The 21832-nt window shown below is 42.7% G+C and overlaps 1 pseudogene; it reads left to right on the forward strand.

The window, feature by feature from the left end:
* The first annotated feature begins 203 nt into the window (after positions 1 to 203).
* On the forward strand, positions 204 to 11103 carry LOC136578018 (up-regulator of cell proliferation-like; annotated as a pseudogene).
* Positions 11104 to 21832: the final 10729 nt, after the last annotated feature.

Raw genomic sequence — 21832 nt, forward strand, 5'->3', positions numbered from 1 at the left:
AATGGCTGCAACAGTACCCCCCCCTTCTAGAAGGGGACCCAGGACCCTTAGGACCAGGGCGACCAGGGTTTGACCTGTGAAAATTCTTTAGCAGCTGATCTGCATGAACATCTGCTGCAGGAACCCAAGGCCTCTCTTCTGGGCCATAACCACGCCAGTGCACCAGGTACTACAGGGAATTCCTGACTCGACAGGAGTCCAGAATGCGCCTTATTACAAACTGCTCCTCCCCATCCACTAGCACAGGAGCCGGGGGTGGTGAGTCATTCCCCGAATCGATGAATCTTTTGAGCAGAGATTTATGGAACACATTGTTAATCTTCATCGTGCTGGGAATTTCTAACCGGAAGGCCACCGCGTTAATCTTCTCAATTATTTTAAACGGACCGATAAATCGCGGGTCCAGTTTAGCGGATGGTTGTTTGAGTTTTATATTTCTGGTAGACAACCACACCAAGTCTCCAACACCGAATCCCGCCCCCTCAGAGCGGTGACTGTCTGCAACTCGCTTGCTGCGCTGAACGGATCTCTGTAAATTTTTCTGGACCTCCGCCCACCCGGCCTCAATATCGGAACAAAACTCATTAGCTCCTGGTACCTCCGAAACCCTCTTGGAAAGGGGGCCAAAACATGGGTGAAATCCGTAGTTACAGAAGAACGGTGAAGTCCCCGTAGCCTCCAGTGGTCTATCGTTTAGAGCAAACTCTGCTAGTGGTAAGAACTTCGACCAGTCCTCCTGATTTTCCGAGGCATAACAACGTAAATACTGCTCCTGGTTCTGATTACACCTCTGTTTGCCCATTGGTCTCAGGATGGTATGCCGAAGAAAACGAAAGCTGGACACCCAAACGAGAGCAGGCTACTCGCCAAAAGCTAGAAACAAATTGTACGCCGCGATCGGAGACTATATTTTCTGGCAAACCATGTAGTCTAATGATGTGGCAAATGAACAAACTCGCCAACGTCTTGGCATTAGGTAAACCGGGGAGTGCCACAAAATGGCACATTTTACTAAACCAGTCCACTACCACCCACACAACAGTGTTGCCATTGGAAGGTGGTAAATCCGTGATGAAGTCCATGGACAAATGCATCCATGGTCTCTTAGGAATAGGCAGCGGCAATAACACACCGGCTGGCCGACTGCGGGATGACTTGGTTCTGGCACACACCTCACATGACGAAACAAAACTGAACGTATCCCGTCGTAATGACGGCCACCAATATGTTCTAGAGAGTAACTTATGGGTATTAATAATCCCCGGATGCCCGGCCAACACCGAACTGTGAATCTCGGCCAGCACCTGTAACCGTAGATGAACGGGAATAAAAAGCTTCCCAGCCGGAAGCTTTGACGGGGCCGAATTTTGTGCTTTACGGACTTGCTCCTCTAACTCTAATGACACTGCCGACACCACCACCCCTTCAGACAGGATAGGGGCAGGAGGTTTCTAAGAAACTACTGGAAGAAAACTTCTGGAAAGAGCATCGGCCTTCACATTCTTGCCTGGATGATATGTAACTAAAAAATTAAAACGGGAAAAGAAAAGCGACCAGCGTGCCTGTCTGGAATTAAGTCTCTTGGCAGATTCCAGATATATGAGGTTTTTGTGATCCGTGAAAACCGTTACTTTGTGTCGCGCCCCCTCTAGAAAATGACGCCACTCCTCGAACGCCCATTTAATTGCCAGCAATTCCCTGTCCCCAATGTCATAATTTCGCTCCGAAGACGAAAATTTACGGGAGAAGAATGCACACGGGTGGAGATCTTGCAATGTCTCTGTTCCCTGAGATAGAACTGCTCCAACCCCCACCTCTGAAGCATCGACCTCAACAATAAAGGGCCTGGAAGAATCTGGCTGCACCAGCACCGGAGCAGTCGTAAAACACCTCTTCAATCTCTGAAATGACTGCATAGCTTCCGTCGACCATTTAGTAGGAAAGCACCCTTTTTTAGTCATATCAGTAAGAGGTTTAACTATCACCGAAAAATTCCTAATGAATCTACGGTAATAGTTGGCGAACCCCAAGAACCTTTGTAAGGCTTTCACATTTTCTGGTAGGACCCAATCCTGTACCGCTCGGACCTTCTCAGGATCCATCATGAACCCTTCATGGGTAATTATATGCCTCAAAAATGTGATCTCTTGTACAGCAAACACACACTTTTCTCTTTTGGCGAACAAACAATTCTCACGCACAGCTTTGAGGACCTGACAAACATGAGAAACATGGGACTCGAAATCCGGAGAAAAGATCAAAATATCATCCAAGTATACTAATACAAATCTGCCCACAAATTGAGAGAGAACCTCATTGATCAAGGACTGGAATACAGCAGGGGCATTAGTAAGACCAAAAGGCATCACCAGACTCTCAAAATGCCCCTCTGGGGTATTAAACGCAGTCTTCCACTCGTCCCCCTCCCTAATCTGGATCAAATTATATGCCCCGCGCAAGTCTAGTTTGGAAAACCAGTGGGAGCCATTCAACTGCGAAAACAGATCCGGAATAAGGGGGAGAGAATATGGATTGCGTTTTGTGATTTTGTTCAATTCCCTAAAGTCAACACAGGGACGTAACCCGCCATCTTTTTTCTTTACAAAAAAGAAACCAGCTGCTAGTGGGGAATTAGATGGTTGTATATGATTCCTTCTCAAGCTGTCCTGGATATAATCTTTGAGCGCGTGTCTCTCAGGGGCAGATATGTTGAACATGCGAGTCTTGGGGTACTTGCAGTCAGGGAGAAGTTCAATGGCACAATCCCCCTGTCTGTGCGGTGGTAATTTGTCTGCCCCCTCTTGGGAAAACACATCAGAGAAGTCAGCGATAAATTCAGGCAACTCCTCTGCCTGAATGGAGGCTATATCAGCAGAAATGCAACCGGACAGACAACCAGGGCTCCATTTGACAATGTCTCCCTTTTCCCAGTCTACTACTGGGTTGTGTAGGCGCAGCCAGGGCAACCCCAGAACTACTTGTGTAGGGAGGGATTCCATGACATATAGTGTTATACATTCCGTGTGGAACAGCCCAATCCTTAAATGGACATTAGGTACACAAAAACTCAGATTTCTCTGAGATAGTGGAGAAGCATCAATGGCGGACACAGGGATAGGAGAATCCAAAACACTCATCTCTAAGCCTAAACGTTTGACAGTCTCCTGATGTATTAAATTAATACTAGCTCCCCAATCCAAAAAGACTCGTATGGGGCTGTTAACACTGCTACAACAAATTTCAGCGGGAAGTACCAGCCTGGAAGAGGATACCCAAGCAATCTGATGACCTAGAGGAACCTTCCCTCTAACCTCCAGGCCATCTAATTTTTTCCACTGAGCATTACGACGTGGGCAAAACTGAGCCATATGACCTGTATGATTACAGACAAAGCATCGGCCATTAAACTGTACCGTCCTTCTCCTCCTAACCCTGCCAGCCAGAGACCCCAGCTGCATGGGCTCTTCCATACCTGTCGGTAGGAGGTCGGGATCCGTGGACGGTTCCTGATGCCTCTCCCTGATCCGTCTCCCAACTTTAATAGCCAGAGACATGGCCTCATCTAGACTGCGAGGTACTGGATGTCCTACCAGTACGTCCTTGATCTTATTGGACAGACCACAATGGAACTGGCTCTTTAAAGCAGGGTCATTCCACTGAGTTTCTGCTGCCCAACGTCGAAAATTAGTGCAATAATCTTCAACCGTGGACTCTCTCTGTCGTAAACATCTGATATTTCCCTCAGCCACCGCTATCTTATCGGGGTCATCATAAATAAGACCTAAAGCAGCAAAAAAGTTATCCACTGAGGTCAGGGCCTCAGACGTCGGGGGTAATGAAAACGCCCATGCCTGTGGCGCCCCCTGCAGTCTGGACATTACAATGCCCACCCTCTGGGCGTTGTCCCCCGAAGAGCTAGGACGCAGTCTGAAATAGAGCTTACAGGGCTCTCGAAAGGATCCGAATTTCTGCCTATCACCAGAAAAGCGGTCCGGTAGCTCAATTTTTGGTTCCTTGCTGGGAACCTGCAGTGCAAGTTGTCGCTGTCGACCTCCGCAGCCAGCGTGCCGAGCTGGTGTGACAAAACCTCAAGGGGATTCATGTTAACAGCACAGAATCTCCCTGAGTAGGTAAGGGCTGGTCAATCTGTTGCGTCCAATGAACATGCAACCTCAATAACATAAATGAAAGGCACAACCATGCAAAGAAAACACAAAATAAATGGGGGAATTCTCTCCCTATACTCCCCTAGCCTGGGAGGGGGCCCTGCCTGCTCGGCAGACCGACAGCGCTGATAAGTGCGAGCCTGCACTCGTGCCTGGGCCCCTGACCAGTCCCTATCTGGGAGCCCTAGCACAAAACAACGGGAGAAACAAAACCAAACCAAACAGCAAAGAACTTAGCTTATAATCGAGAGCTTCCACCACACTGTGTTGCTCTGACGCTGTCCAACATAGGACTGAAGTGATTGACCAGCACAGGGGTCAATGCTAGCACAGTTTAAATAGCAGCTGAGCTAGTCAGCACCAGGTGCTGAATGACATCACTCTTGCCACTACCACACCCCTCAGCTCTGGGAGGAGCAAGGGCACACCCAAAACCTGGTCTAGCTTGCAAGCAGGGTGCAGGCCTCAGAACGGCTGCAACAATAACTCTCATAATTTTTCCTTTTTCCTGACTACCCGTCATTTTAGAGTCAGGTGTCTGTGTTAGGGAACTTGTGCCCAAATTTTCCAAGACTAGAAACCTGCTCTGGTCTGTCCACCTCCCCTTTTAAATTTATCCTTTAGGGCTCAGTCTGACGAGCGAATTTTTTATGCATTTAGGCACGTGAAAAAATTTGCACAACATGTGTAGAAAAAAATTGCATGACTGGGTGTCTATGCACTTTCATGTCCTATCTTTTGCAGGTACAAATTTTATTCACATGTAAAAAACAGACATGTGACCACTTTCATTGGAAAGCATTGGTTCTAATAGATGCGAATCGCAAACGCACCTAACATGCGTGCAAAAAAATGCTTGTCTGACTAAGCCCTTAAAATGCAGTCTTGAAATTGGCCCTTTGAAGGCAACCATAATGCTGATGTGGCTTTCCACGAAAATGAGTTTGACACCTTGTGATAGAATAAGAGAAATGCAAGTGCTAATTGGTGCAACTCCTGTGATGGACAGGCCTTCTAACCAATCAGAGCTGGGACTCTTGTTGTAGAAGATTGCTGAAGACTGAAGAAGGGCTCTTGGGGTGCACTGTACATGGGTCCGGATGTTGGGAACCAGGAGAAAATGGATAGGTTAAACAGGGGGTTTCCGAGTGTTTACGACGGACATTCTCTTCCTCCATAGTCAGTCTTCTGACTCTCCACATCACACGTTATTAAATAGGATGGAGTAATGATTAGTGTTAGTTTTCTTGTACTATCCCGGGGGGTCTAGAGTGCCTTAGTGGTCAAAGAGAACCGGTCACCTGCCATAAACTAACTTATAGTGCTGTTAGGTGACGGGGAGCCGGGTGCTGTCTTTTTTTTTGTACTCGGCTGCTTCCCGGTTCCCATGGTGCCCACCACTGAAGTCTGTACACCGGACGAAAATCTGACTCTTTTCAGAGTCCTCGGACACCTGCGCTTCCATAGACATATATTTTTGTTAAACATCACTTGTTAATGCAGTTTCTGTGTGTAAACCACATCAGGGCCACATGTGGAGCCGCCCCATTGAATGTGGATAATCCGCATGCAGATCTGTAGCACAGCACACTGCTAAAGGGTCAGCCGCAGATCCTACTGCAATTACACAATCAATTTTTTCTCCATGAGTAAAATCCAACATGCGAACACCCGGAGGCGGTATTTATACGCTTTCTATGCACTGCGGGATATACAGAAATCCCACATGGGAGTGAGGTAATATACACTCGCAATTCTTCTCTTGCGGTGATAGTGCGGGATAGAAAAATTGCAGCTATTATTTATGTATGGGTGCATGAAAAAAAATCGTATCACATGCCACTCAATATGCATGCGAGTACGATTTGATTTTTTCCCACTATAAGGAAAAACATGCGATTTTCTCTGTGCACGATAAAATCACGCGTGCAGCCATTCAATTTTCTCAGACCGATATTGCGCATGCTTGTGTAAACACACCCTTAGGGCTTATTCTGACAAGTGTATGCGTAAATTTGTTTGCCCGTACGGAACGTATATTTGCATGACTGAATATTTGACACGCACAACTTCGGATCATAATTGGCGTTCTTAAAGCCATTCACACGTGTGGTCTGACCAGTGACTTGTAAAGAGAAGAACGATGTTCTCATCATGTGCCCCTAGACGTCTTTTGATGCCCCTTTAAAAGCAGTCTAAAATATATTTTGCATACTAAATTAAATGTATTCATACCCTATTTGATTTTTCTAATAGAATTTTTTAAATTTTTATAGGTAAAACCCTTGAAGACTTCTTGGTTGAACTGGGAATGGAGAAGTATAGAAACTCTAAGCTGACATTGAGGAATGTTTTGAGCATTGGTCAAGAGAATCTAAATCATTTTAAGCCAAATACCCTAGCAGATCTTCCAAAACACTTCTTAAGGAATATTATAGCCTTGGATAGAAATGCAAGAAAAACTGAACTTGAGGATGATCTGTCAGACCCAGCATTGAGTGTAGATGATGATCCATTTGATTTCTTCAACACGAAAACAGAAAATCCTAGGCTAAAATCCATTCACCCTTTGGATGTTCTGTGTGCCGTCCTGAATTGTTCCGATAAATGTCTTCAGCAAGAGATTGTATCAAAAATGTCTCTGTGTCAGTTTCCAGTTCCTTTCTTGCTTCCTGCTGGTTCAGATTGTACCTTCATGCTTTGGGCAATGAGAGACATTGCGAAGAAATGGAGACCTCAGTCACTAGCTGACAGTAAAGGGTTCATGGAAGACAATGTGGTGAATATTGAAATGCCGATCTTCTCTTTCGTCAGGGTTGGGCCAAGCAAGTTATCTAAATCTAAACTACTAAACCAAGTTTTGATCCCAGCTCAAAAACATCATGACTTCTTCATACATGACAATATGGAAGGAGGGAATATTGAGCGGAAGATATCTGATGGGCTGGTGGAAATGTCCCGGTACTTTCCTTGTGGGAAATCTGATGTTTTCTCAGAGCCCATTGCTGTGGCCAATCTACGCGGAGAACTGGAGTCCAATTGGGAACAATTTACATTTCTTACTAGACTTTCATCGGCCACCTTTATATTTATAGATAGTATGTGTGAAAGACAACTCCATTTATTATCATCCTTCAATCCCAATGAAACCAAGCTTTATTTCATTGTCACACCAGGTAAAGACAAGGCCGTTGACTCGGAGACAAGGAAATACATGCAAGAGCTAATGACACACCTAAAATCAGCCACCATGAATGATGCAGACTTTGTGAACAAGGTTAAAAAAATCATAGATTGGCAATTAAAACATAATTGTAAACTGATAGCACTAAAGGATATCACTAAACATGTTTCTAATCTTAAGGTCAACATAGATGAGGCTTCTCCTGAGTTGAAGAAAGCAAGTGACTATGCACTCAAGATCAGCTCAATGATTCAAAATGTGGAAATGTTTAAAAGTCAAAGCTTGACTTTACAAGGAGATCTGTGGAAACAATTATCTCAATTGGAAAAGGAATTATGCAGATTGACAAAACAAGGCAGAGAAGATCAACAAATGTATCTGTTGAAGTTAATAAAGAAACGTAACTTACTTCATGAAAAACAAAATGAGCATGTTCTCCCAGAAGCCATGGCGTTATTCATCAGTGCACTTACTCATTTATCTAAAGATGAGAAACAACATTTTCTTTAGTGGATGAAATTTGATCTCGATTCCATTGCAAGGAAGAATTTATCTAAATTACAGACTGAATATAAAGAGAAGTGTGACAAACCTGATGCATCAGTCAACCCCCAAGAACTTAAGCAGCTTGATAAGAGCATTTCAGAGAGTTGATTAGGAATTGAACATTTTTTCCGCGAGCTGGGACAGTTCTATGGGGCTGAATAAAGCAAAAACGACTTCCTGCAAACAGCATACGGTTTTCTGGATTGCCAAAAATTGCTGCTGACCTCCTGCATGATGGGTTCCCATTGGAGCTGATTGATGGAGATTTCTCCAACATTCCTTTACAGTGGATAACTGATGTCCTGACTGAGCTGGATAAGAGGACTGGAGGACAGTGAAGGATGAGAGTGATAACTGTGCTTGGAGTGCAGAGTACGGGGAAGTCCACCCTACTCAACACCATGTTTGGTCTACAGTTCCCGGTGGCCAGTGGACGATGCACACGAGGAGCCTTCATGACTCTTATTATTGTTGAAAAGAATTTCCAGAAAGAACTTGGCTGTGAATTCATTCTGGTTATTGACACTGAAGGGTTGAAAGCTCCTGAATTGTCTTCACTTGATGACAGTTATGAACATGACAATGAATTGGCCACATTAGTGGTTGGGTTGAGTGATATCACCATAGTGAATATGGCCATGGAAAATGCAACAGAAATGAAAGATATTTTGCAGATTGTGGTCCAAGCATTTTTAAGGATGAAAGAAGTTGGCAAGATACCAACTGTCAGTTTGTCCATCAGAACGTGAATGATGTGTCTGCCCATGACAAGAATATGAGAGACAGGAAGAAACTTCTAGAACAATTAGATGAAATTACAAAGGTAGCTGCAAAAATGGAAAAGAAAAGTGGCATTGACAAATTCAGTCATGTCATGGACTATGACCTGGACAAACACAACTGGTACATTCCTGGACTGTGGCAGGGGGTCCCACCGATGGCTCCTGTGAACTCAGGATACAGTGAACATGTTTCTGAGCTTAAAAAATATCTATTACAATTCCTAGAAACAGAGAAAGGTCAAAGCCGGGCTTCAACAATATCTGATTTTTGTGAATGGGTAAGAAGTTTGTGGACTGCTGTCAAACATGAGAAATTTATCTTCAGTTTCAGAAACAGTCTAGTGGCTGAAGCTTATAGTAAGTTGTTGGAGCAGTTCTGCTCATGGGAATGGAACTTTACCAAAGAGGTCAATAAGTGGGTAGTAAGGAAGAAAACTAACATTAAGAATCAACCAACTCACAAGTTTGAAGAAAGCACTTATGAGACAATCAAAGATCTTGATCATCTTCTGCATGATTAAGAGAAGAAAATGTTACACCTGATCAAGAAATATTTTGAAAGTGGATCTGAAAACACTCATTTGATAGAAAGGTATCATGAAGAGTTTAAAAATGGTGTTACGAGTCTAAGAAAAGCGCTCAGGAGAAATGCTATCGACAAGTATGAAAAAACACTTTCTATACAAAAAGCAAACCTAAAGATTCGAGGCATTAAGAAAAAATACCAGATGTACTCTTGAAAACCAGATGGACTCTTGAAAACCTGCAGAGAGAAAAACAACGACCTTAGTGATGCAGAAGTAGAAGAGGAATTTACTGCCATGTGGGAGAAGACAATATCAGATTTACAAATTAAAAAATTGAAGAGGCGTAATGTGAGTGATACAATTCTCCAGCAACTTAGACAAGACATGAGCAACAAAGGACCCGAAATAAATCAAACCTTATTGGCTGTGAAGAAGTTAGCAGAATATGCCACCGATTTTAGTAAAGGAAAAAAAAAAAAGGTCAGAATTGGGCCTCAAATAGACATAATAAAGTTATTGGAAAAAATAACAAATCATGTAAAATGTTTGCTACCTCACTGTTAGAGATGTGTGACAGATATGTCACCGAGAAGGAGAACACCAATGAGGACTATGACGACACTTACTGCCAGGAAATTCTGCAGATTATAAATAGGAAACTTGAAGATGAGCTGTATAAAAATCTTGACTTCACAGTACAGTCTGAGTTGGAGCTCAAACTCTGCATTTTTGAAAAAGCATCCAGCAGGTTTCAGCAGATCCATGACCGGTTTATTGAGATGAATGATCCCAGAACCAGCATGGACAACCTGAAGCCTGATTATTGGGCAATATTTCTTGATGTTTTTAAAGCAAAAGATGAATCCCAAAGCCGAGGAAGGCAGTTCTGTGAGAAGTGTCTGACCCCAGCAATAACCGATTACATTTACGATCACCTGGGAAGAGTGATGGTTGATGGCATCTTAAATGGCTCAGATAACCAGATATTCAAAAGAAGAAGCTTTTTCCAATATAATCTTCTGAAAAACTTACTGGATGAAATGTCTTTCAAGAAATATGTTGAATATATTAACCGGTATGAAATGTTTTCAACGCGCTGGATCATAAATAAGCTATCAGAAATCTATGGGAAGACGGCAACTCTCCAACCATTACAGGCAGATCTCATCAGATCTATTAGCAAAGACGTGAGAGACATTCTTAGAGAAGATACATTTCTCAACAGTGAAAACATCCTTCAGTTCTTAGAAAATGTTCAGAAGAAGTTAAATGAGAAGTTAGTTTTTTCCCAAATAGCAATAATGATAATTGCTTTCAATAATGAAGTGAACGTTCGTCAGTTCTCATCTCATATTCAGAGTTTTCTTGCTTCAACAGAACAGCAGGTCCTGTTAGAGCTGAGGTCCATGAGCTTTGAATCCCTACTTTCCAAGTTGACCATGAAGCCTCAGGATGAGTTGTTCAGGAAGGTGATTGGATGTGGACATCAGTGTCCATTCTGTAAAGTTCCCTGTGAGGCTGGAAGGGATGACCATAAGATGCACTTTGCATCTGTCCACAGACCTGAAGGTCTGGGACGATGTAGGTATTTACACAGTGGCATTTTAGCCAAAAACATTTGTACCGCTAGTGTTGTGGGTATAGCTATGTTTCGAAGTCTGGAGACAAAATGGGAAACCCGTTTTTACAAAGAATACTGCACTTACTATCCAGACTGGGCCATCCAACCCGACCCCAGCATTGAGTCCTTAGATTACTGGAAATACATTTTTGCTCAGTTTAATTGGAAATTTGCTGAAGAGTATAAAGCCGAACCAGCTGAACTGCCTGAAGACTGGCAGAAAATAACAAAAGATGTTGCCCTCAGCAGCTTAAAGAAAGTATTCAATGTGACCTAATGTCGGCAGCAATAACAGAAGAGGTGTATGAAATGTCCAGAGCTACAAATCTATACATACAAGTAGCTTCTCTCATGTATGCCTCATGATGTAAAAGTGTTTGATTGCTGTCAGGACTCTTAGAATGAGCCTATGAGTCCTGCTGATACTGCCCACATATATACTTGTAGAAGAGGTACCAATCTGCAATATGTGGGCAGAGTCAGCAGGACTCGCAGGCTCATTCTACTAGTCCTGGCAGCAGTTGGGGTCCATTCACACATAGCAGAAATGCTGTGTAATTTATGCAGCGGAAAATTCCACTGCAAATTCCACAGAATTTCTGTATAAAAAAAAAACTGTCAAAGTCTGCAGCTGATTTCAGCAGCTATAACGCTCCCCCTTACTTTCCAATACATTGCATCTTGTCACAGTGGTCAGGTGATGCCATTTCCAAATCACCTGACCACTGACTCGGCACTCACTTGAGGCTGTTGAGTCAAAGTTGAAAAAGACCGCTAGTTGGTGGAAACACGTCGTTGCCGTGATGTAAATGCTACTCTAAGATTTTAATGCACTGTCTCAAGCTTTTATGAAAAACTTCTAATAAAGGAGCAAGACTTTTTTGCACTACAAAGCTGGCTATATCCACTTAATTGAAAGTATATCTTCATAGTCACTTTATTCCCATTTACTGATATTTTATCAAAATGCCACATATAGCAGTCCCTATGTAATAATCAATGACTGATTGACTTGAAAAGTATATGTAAGTATGGTACGATCAAGATGCAAGAAGATCCTACATCCCTGCTGTTATCAGTGCTCTGCACTCCAGGATGGAGCTACCAATCCTGTATTAGGTGCACTGATCAGACACAATCTTCTGCTTCTGTGTCTGGCAAGTATGGGCGTTGGCCCATTCTCTCTGTTCCCTGAGCTTATATTCACTCTCTTCCAGCACTCCTAGGGTTAATACCTTCCCTAGTTTCCATCCATATTCGGGGCTGTTCATCTGGCATATTACCTCCAATGCTGGGGTTGGCTGTCAGCCATGCTGGATCAGATCTTCACCTACCCGGTAGGTTGACACAGTGGTTCCACATCCACAGCCCTTACATCCTGTCCCTGTACTCAAAGAATACGTGAACTTTTCTCCTGGACTATTTACTTTCTTGCAATACCAAGAGAACTGAACTGGTTTGACAGTATTGTGTGATGCCATGTGATAACCCGCATCTTACCCTCCTCAATGTTGGCATGTCCTCGTTCTCTTTGTCTGCACGCTGAAGGTGGCAGACCCAAATAACTGTAATCTGAGATCTTGAAGTAACACACCTTAGTTATACCAGTTTCTAACAACAAGCTAATTCAGTTATATATTCTACACCGAGCATATCTGACCCCTGACCGACTCCAAAGCATGTGTAAAATCTTATTTCCATCCTGCCCTCGATGTTACCAACTGTAGTGGCTCAGTACATGCTTTCCTGGCCCCCTCCATAATGTCATACATGTCATGTCTTATGTTGGTGCGCTGTGCGAATCTGTGTAGTCATTCTGTTATATGTATTGCACAGCTGCAGCGTTTGAGGGGATAAGTGTTTGCAAAAGCCTGGAGATTGCATGTGACTGTATCAATTTATGTCCTGTCACATGGTATGAGTGAGGCTTTAAATGTGAGTGTTTGAGAGCGAGAAAAGGTCCATTCTTCAAGGTCGTGATTCTTGTGGGTTCCTGCTCAAGAGTGCCGGCTGCATGGGGGTATCTTCAACCCTCATGCAGTGAAGAATGGAAGAGGAGAAAAGGTTCCCTGGATTGACTGGTCTAGTTGGAGAGAAGAGCGAGCCCTAAAGAGAGTGAGCCTGAGCAAACCATAAGTGTGTTCTTCCCAAGGGTACGTGCAGAGGTACTCATCTTTAATTCACACACCCGAGCATCCTGAAGTCTGGGACCGCCGGGTGGAGGTACTCTTCTTTAATTGTTCCTGTCACGGTTAGCAGGGTGAGGGCGAGGAAGGAAAGGCTCGTAGATTGTGGAGTGACTGGTACCCAACTTTACAGACTCCTGAAAAGCGACCATGAGCCACAGCCACAACTCTACAGCAACCCACCTGGCCCTGCACTTATCAACAATTTGTCCCTCACTGGACAAGAGGAGAGAGGGGAGGGGATGATACCTATGGATCCCGCCTCTGGTCCTCAAACACTTTGCAGTATTGCAAGCTGGCAGTCGTTAGAATACAGGCTGATTCGTATCCAGCTTTCCCACACTTCGGCACGCATGCGAAGCGAAAGCTCAAATCACCCACCTGATCCGTTCTAACGCACTCCAAGCTCTACAATATGCATACAAAACGCTGCCACCACCAATTTTGTTACGGTAAATTGGAACCCGATTTATGACTTGTGAATACAATCTTCGGAGAATATGATTTCGTGTTACACGGGCAAGGTTCACTAATTAACCTAACGTTTAATTCTCAAAGAAAAGAGCAGTGCTTATTTACAGAAAAATACACAAATGATGTTACAAGATAAATGGCAAGAGACTTATGTTAGGGATAAAATCCATGTTACGTTAATATGCTGTGGGGCTCCAAATCAGAGCTGGTTATGCCGGCCACCCTGAGAAAGCAATAGACACAGGCATCACGGTCGTGTCTTAGAGCAATCTGAGTTTATTTCGTACATTGACTTATTCTTATACAGAAAAATAGTAGGCGTATCAGAGGTTGAACTGCTTTACAGAGGTCGACCTGTTTTTCTGGTAAGTGATTGTGTCTTCTCTATAAACAATGCTTTATTTGTTTGTATGTAGACATCGTGTCTGGTATCCTGATTATCATCACACTCTACATATTAATCACATGCCCTACCTAGACAGCAGACAATGATCAAAGCATTCCTCACAACCTTTGTAAACAAAAGCTGAACAAGATCTTGGAGACATGATGGACATTTAAGATTACACCTCCACTTCATTTAGCAGAGCTTTTCATAGGACACAGAATAGAGTATACAATTTAGGCCTACAGCCTCCGGAAACGTATATTACAGATGGATGAAATGTATACATATATAAGTTTTCATGTTCATAACCCTCACAGTCCCCCATTTTGAAACAGTCCATCTTGAAAAGAGCCTTTGTAGTGGTACTATCAAGGGTGCTAAGCCACCCCTGCCGGTCTTTCTATCCTCTTCGCCGGATCCCCACTGTTGTTGCTCTTTTACGTATGACTGTTTTAACGATATCGTAGAGGGGGCGATTCCAGATAATTTGCTTGTCTCCGTATCCCACAGAATGTCCATAAATTGCAAACACTCAAAAGAATGAACAAAAGAAACAGTATTAATAATGGGTGAAACATAAAATCCATCATCTTTCCTGCTGTAGGTGACCATTCAGTAAAAATATCATACCAGTTATACTCTGTGTCTACCTGGATCTCAATACCTAGGCTGACTAGCTTATCTCCTACCCATACATTTTTCTAATTCCATAAGGGAGAGGTTAGTAACATCCAAATGCTTTTAAAGGTGTTCAGTATCTATCATTAGTCTTACAATTCTACCCAAGGATACTGTCAGAGTTGACATAGGGATAGCATCTGGGTACCAGTAGTACCTTAATGTTGCTTCAGCATCTGGCAAAAATGTGTAAGTTTCTGTAAACCAATGTATCACCGATATGTTCTGTATACATCCAGACAATGGAGTGATGAGATTATACATACTGGTGGTTCCAGTTCGGTTGGCAACAAAGAATATATATTGGGGGCCAACTTCTATCAGCATATAGATGAAGCAGGTAACACCGTCCAATCACATATGCTGACTGAAGGCTGCTGGAAACATGGCTCATATGCGGCTGTACTCCGTCCGCATGCTAGGCCATCCAGTGTTTCTTCACAGTTCTCTATACCATGGGTTTTATTTTCACTATAAATCATCATACCTGTGAACTTGGGCAACCAATATTGTGAAGCATATAGAGGCGGTCCGAACACCACAGGTAGTACTACAGACTTACACATCAGGCTTGTGTCCTTTACATCATAAAATCATTTCCCCAGTGCTATACTCATCAGAGCATTCTATACTATCAGCCCCGGGCCGTATCCAAGATGCTACTGGAATTACATTATTGAGAATATTTCTCCACAATTTTTCATTCTTTGTCATCACATCTGACCGCTTTGTCCCTCTCGTGAATCATATATACATATTGCAGGCTACATTGTGTATAGTTCATGAATTTACTCATATTTACAAACAAATCCTTTTAAACCGCAAAACCAGATTAAAAAGCGTTAATACATCCTTATCATATCCTAATGCAAGACATCGGGGGAGGAACAAGGAAGGCATGCATTGTGCCTGAACATTTATCAATCTAGAAACATCCTGTCCTACCCCAGCCATTTTATTCTTCATCACCTCTAAATCTATAGAGTTCAGAACCCCTACACCTGTACCAATTCCCCCTAATAGGGTATCATACCATTTTCGTTTTCCTCTGGTGCAGGGTTTCATTGCCTGAAGAGAAATATTATAATGCAATATGGTTTTCTGGCTCTTTGTGGATGATAAGGGGTGTCAAATGCCTGGGAGTTACCCAGGGCAGACATGAAATGTTGCATTATTTCACCTGTGAAATGTGTACCTCTATCTGACTCGATTACCTCTGGTACCCCGTATCTGCAGATTACCTTATTCATGAGCTTCTTTTCGGTTACCTGCTCATTTACTTTTGTAACAGGGTACGCCTCCAACCTGAAAAACATCAACAACAAGCACATATTCATACTTCCCAACACGTGGGAGCTGAATGTCGTCAATTTGCAATCCCTGAAATGGGTAGAGTGGTCCTGGCAAGTGCCTTTGTGGTCAATTTACTTCTACCCTGTTGCTTACGGCATAGCTCATGCAAAACTGGACAAATGATGTAGCAGCTACAAAGAACCCAGGGGGCAACCCTTTCTCTCTCAAGCGTAGGTAACATAGCTGCCTTCGATAGGTGAGTCTTTCCATGGATCAGCTGGGCCATCATGGGGTACAGGGATCGTGGTAGGCAAGTTACTGACTGTTTGCCATACGCCACCCTGTTCTACTGCTCCCATATTAGTCCATTTATCTTTTTCTTCTTTGCTGGCTTGTGACTGTAATGTCTTTAGTACATCAATGTTCAAATTTTTATCAAAGTCCAAATCATAGTCTCTGACTTGTGCGGTCAGTATCTTCTTTTCTTCTTTCTTCCACGGCTTGAGGGCCGCTGTCTGCGTTGAAGTCTGCTAGGGCGTTGCCTTTTGCTTCTGCACTGTTGGCTTTAGTATGAGCTTTCACCTTCAGGATTGCTACTTTGTCTGGTAGGAGTAGGGCTTTCATAAGGTTCTGTACTGCTACACCATTCTCAATGGGTTGTCCTACAGAAGTTTAAAAATGTCTGGCCTTCCATATTGGGCCGTAACCATGATCTATGCCGAATACATACCAGGAGTCAGTGTAAATGGTTACCTTCTGTCACTCTACACGCCTCAGTGAGGGCCTTCAGTTCCGCTTCTTGTACTGAGACATGCGGAGGCATTCTGCTTTTAGAGATCTTGTTGTGTGAACATCTGGTGTGGAGTCGTCAATCACCCTGGTACCATCTATAAAATACAACTCAAAATATGTATTAACAAGGGGTTTCAATAACTCTTTAAAACTTAAACTTTTCTTGTTGCATCAATGCTAGACAATCATGCTGATATTCTATTCCAAATAGATCACGTTCTTATTTGCAAAAATTTTTAAAAATAGCTGATCTGTAATACATAGATCACCTATGCATCCCCCTCCCCCATTTGATCACCTATGCCTCCCCCTCCCCCATTTGAAACAGGATACTCGATTGGAAGAAGAGTAGCCGGGTTCACCATTGAAAATAAATATTAAAAGGGGGGGGGCATGAGCAAAGCACATTGCAACCTTATTTGACGAGCTAGAGACAGATGTTTAGATTGTACTTGAGTGAGTATACTCTGGATGTCATGAGGGGTGAGAACCACTAGGGGGGGTAGTTCAGGACCAACTCAGAAGACTTGTCAACCACTACTTGTACTGCTGCTACCGCACGGACACAGGAGGGGGCTCCTCGGGCTACCGGATCCAATCTTATGGAGTAATACCCAAGTGACCGTGGACGTCCTCCATGTTTTTGTGTCAATACTGCTGTCGCATGAAAGGCCAGGGACGGCAGTATGAGACAAGTCCCAAAAAGGTGCGAAGCTTTGGCAGCAGAAGAAGATACAGAAATGGCTTGAACTGCAGCCCTGCGTCGTTCTGTGCGATGTCTGCCTTCTTGAGCTAGACAACAACCTTTTGTTTACAAAGCTGTAATTTTTCCTTTTTAAGCCTTGCAGCCATTTTCTGCTAAAAAAAATTTTAGAAGAGAAATAGATGCAGATTGACATGTTTCAGATCCTCAACACAAAGCTGGAAAGTCATTAACATATTGCAACAGCACAGTCCCCTCAGGCGGAGTCCAAGCCTGCAGGACAGTTACATAAATGCCCTTTTGTCTGAAAAAGGGCCGGAGATTCAGACTGTCTCCACTCTGGTTTATTATCTATGACCTTAGGGATTCCAATAGACCTTCTACAAAGGCCATACTAAGTACATGTTTGCCCATCTTTTCTATGCCCCTATACCCCAGATCTGACTAATGTTGTTGAAGGCGGGCATAGAATTGTTTTACACTTTCTTCCTTCTCTTTGTGTGATATTAGAAAGAGACAAGGAGGATTCTCTCAAATTTTTGTTTTTCTTTTTCCCAATGTTCCAGACAAATTAAAAATATTTTACCGCTTCTCAATTCTCTATGATTAATTTAATCCTAATCTGTGCCACAATAGTTTTTCACATAATTTTAGATTATCGTTCCCACTGCCTTCCCTGTTTTACATCTGCTCCTATTCCACCCTCCGCCCCCTGCATCTCTTTCTTGTCCTCATGCTTCCACTCACTAGCCTAGGATCTAGTGAGCATAGGCATAACCGGTTTGCACCGAGGAGCTCCGCAAGCAGGGCAGCTCTCTCTCCAATCCGGGTTCTGTTGTCCACAATGCCAGCAGGTCCATCCCTCCAGTCCAATGTTTGACCTTGGAGTGGATGACTTGGCATAGGGTGGGGAGGAGACGGTTGGAATTGAGATGAAGGAGGGGGTGAAGATGGAAGAGGGAACTAACCCGACAATGAGAGAACATCTTTGAATTCTTTTCTCATTTCATTTTCAGCTACTGAACAGTATATATATATATATATGATACAACATACTTCCTATGTAGCCAAATATAACCAATTCTTAATTCAGATTTCTTTGCAAAAACAAGTAGGTCTTCTAAAGCCCAGTACTCCCCACCCTTTGAAATGTATCTTATCTTCTATAGAACACAGAAACTTCTCCAGACAGATAGCAAAAGCTGTATAACAGGTTCCACTGCCTGTAAACATCTTCTAAACTGCAAATTCACACTCACTAAGGGGGGTTTTATTCATTCCTATACGGACTGATAATGTGAAGTAGAAATTGGGATTGTATTTACTGTACACCAGACTTCCAATAATGAGCGAATTATGTATAGATAAGAAAAACTCTTAGTACCGCGGTTTTTACACAATTTGCTCAGAATAGGCTACCCAATGACAAACACAATACAACTTATGCCCATTTCTACTCACATACTGATATTCACCACACTGTGACCACTCAGCGGCCAATATATTATAGGGGGCTTTATTCTACCCTGGCATAATTAACAATTCATCGGATACTTCTTTGTTCTTAGCTACCGACATTTTCGTACTATTTCGGATTTTCTTAAACGGCGACATTTTCACACTAAGCCCGATTATCACAAGAAATTCTTCAACTATCAGTTTATCAAAATTTTCCTTTAAAACAAACTAGTGTATTACTCTCTGCGTAATCCTGTTCACAGCGCCATTAATATATATTGCTGGAAGGAGCAAGACTTAGTTCAAATTACGCTTTATAGAGAGTTAGACACTATAAAAGGTTCATACTGTAGTTGATTGGGACCCTAATAAGTGGGATGGGGACCAATATTCATTTGCCAATTTCTTTAGCTATCTTCCGCACCTTATCCTCTTTACCAGCAGTATGGACAATGGCTGGCGGTTTATGTACACCAAGAGGCTTATTGTTTTTATTCTTTCACACACATAAAACGATTGTTTGTTTCACTATTTTCTTATGCAGTCTTCCATACCTTATCCTCTTTACCAGCACTATGGCCAATGGCTGGCGGTTTATGTACACCAAGAGGCTTATTATTATTATTATTATTTTTATACACTCTTCAAATAAAATACTGTTGTTCATTGAAAATGAATTACACTTTAAATAGAACTTTTGTTATTAATTTGACTAAAGTACTTATCAGGTGTTTCAAGTACACAATTATCTCATATTAATATCTTAATTCAATAATATTCAAATTAACACAACTCAATATTTTTGAATTCCACATATTCCACGAATCTGTATATACATATATGCACTGTGGTAATCCTGGGCTATTATCTCACACAACTAGTCTCAGGAATAAAATTAGATGCCCCTCCTTTGGTCACTCCATTTGTTCAAGTGAGAGACTTAACATGGAGTCTAAGAGTGACCTTCACTCTATACATTACCACAATATACATATATATACACCAACATCCACTTAAAATGGAGACACACTTCTCACCTAGGCTGGACTGTGTGTAGGGTGGAGCAAGACCTGTTCCTATTGTTCTTCCCTCCCATCTCCTTACATCACCTAGCTCCACCCCCTGTGGTCTGGCTCAGCATTTGGTCATTTTTGCTTCATTTCGTTTCTGGTTACCGGACAGTATACACCATATAACACAGTCTAACTCTCATACAGGTCCTTCCATTTATACACACACATAAAGACAAAAACATTTGCATGTCAGTTACTAAAGTGTCAGTACTTTTTTTTAAGTGTCAGTACTTCCTCACTTGTCTAAAAGTGTCGGTACTTCCCAACCCTGCTTATTTCCCCCCGTCTCAACTACTTCTCTTATACCTATAAGAGGATCCCATCAGGGATTTTATCCCCTGAAAATTTTAGGCTTCCCTGGTACAATTTATACCATGCCTTTCAGAGATCGGCAAGAGGGTTTCATATTCTGTACTTCCTCACATTCTGTACACTGACCATGCAAAGTAACAAATAAAGACAATAACAGTTAAACACCCGCACAGCATATTCAGCCCACCATATGAATTCTTAAAAAACTTGAAGATTTATAAGAGGCATGCACTTCTTACCCCTCGGACAGGAAAGGAGCAGCCAGGAAGCACGGATAGATTGTGGCAAGATAAAACCTTACCTTACTGCGCAGTTTTTGTCAATCCGTGGTTCCGAGTGGCTCCTTATCCCATCTGGGTCCGGGGGGGTTCGAGGTGTAGGTGGTCCTCTTGTTCCATCAAGCCCCGCGTTCGGGCGCCAATTATGTTAGGGATAAAATCCATGTTACGTTAATATGCTGTGGGGCTCCAAATCAGAGCTGGTTATGCCGGCCACCCTGAGAAAGCAATAGACACAGGCATCACGGTCGTGTCTTAGAGCAATCTGAGTTTATTTCGTACATTGACTTATTCTTATACAGAAAAATAGTAGGCGTATCAGAGGTTGAACTGCTTTACAGAGGTCGACCTGTTTTTCTGGTAAGTGATTGTGTCTTCTCTATAAACAATGCTTTATTTGTTTGTATGTAGACATCGTGTCTGGTATCCTGATTATCATCACACTCTACATATTAATCACATGCCCTACCTAGACAGCAGACAATGATCAAAGCATTCCTCACAACCTTTGTAAACAAAAGCTGAACAAGATCTTGGAGACATGATGGACATTTAAGATTACACCTCCACTTCATTTAGCAGAGCTTTTCATAGGACACAGAATAGAGTATACAATTTAGGCCTACAGCCTCCGGAAACGTATATTACAGATGGATGAAATGTATACATATATAAGTTTTCATGTTCATAACCCTCACACTTACATATGATATCACAGACAGTAAAATAGCAGGGATTAAAAGAAGAATGTTACCATTCTTTGGCGTGGAGTCGCGCCAGAACTGCGGACCAGACCTCACGTATAGTGACCTCCAAGGGGCTGACCCTGAGCACACATTTGTGTGCGAGTTTTAAACTCTCACTGGGGTAACTCCCATTTAGTTCCTTCCAGCCCCCGTGGGGGATGGCTTATCTTTGGGCACATAATTACCTGAAATACATATTTCATTCATAACTCCGTGCAGGTGTAACCCACCATGAAAATATGACAACGATGTTTCCTATTGTGATTTTACGTGCGTTTTGAGTCCACACATGAGTAGGTTTGGACGCATCTGGTCCAAAATATGCAATTCTCGGTTTCTGAGCGTTGTGCAAATATGGGAGTCCCTGCATCTTATTTGCGGGGATGCCACGTTCCACAAAATATCCCCGTCAGCGGGCTGCGACATACAGATCTTTCATAATTTTTAAATTACATTTTTCTTTGTCTTAAGGGCGCGTTCTTTTGTTAACTTTGCCTCCAAAAGTTATCAGGTCAGTTACGACCATTTGGACCAGTAAGGGAGGGAAAGAGCTGCTGAGGTGTGAAGCCTGTTTCCTCTCCTTATTTCCTAACATAACCATTTGCTGGCTCTGGCTCCAGAGGGG

The sequence above is a fragment of the Eleutherodactylus coqui genome, chromosome 8 (assembly GCF_035609145.1).
Source record: "Eleutherodactylus coqui strain aEleCoq1 chromosome 8, aEleCoq1.hap1, whole genome shotgun sequence".
In the NCBI taxonomy this organism is placed as follows: domain Eukaryota; kingdom Metazoa; phylum Chordata; class Amphibia; order Anura; family Eleutherodactylidae; genus Eleutherodactylus; species Eleutherodactylus coqui.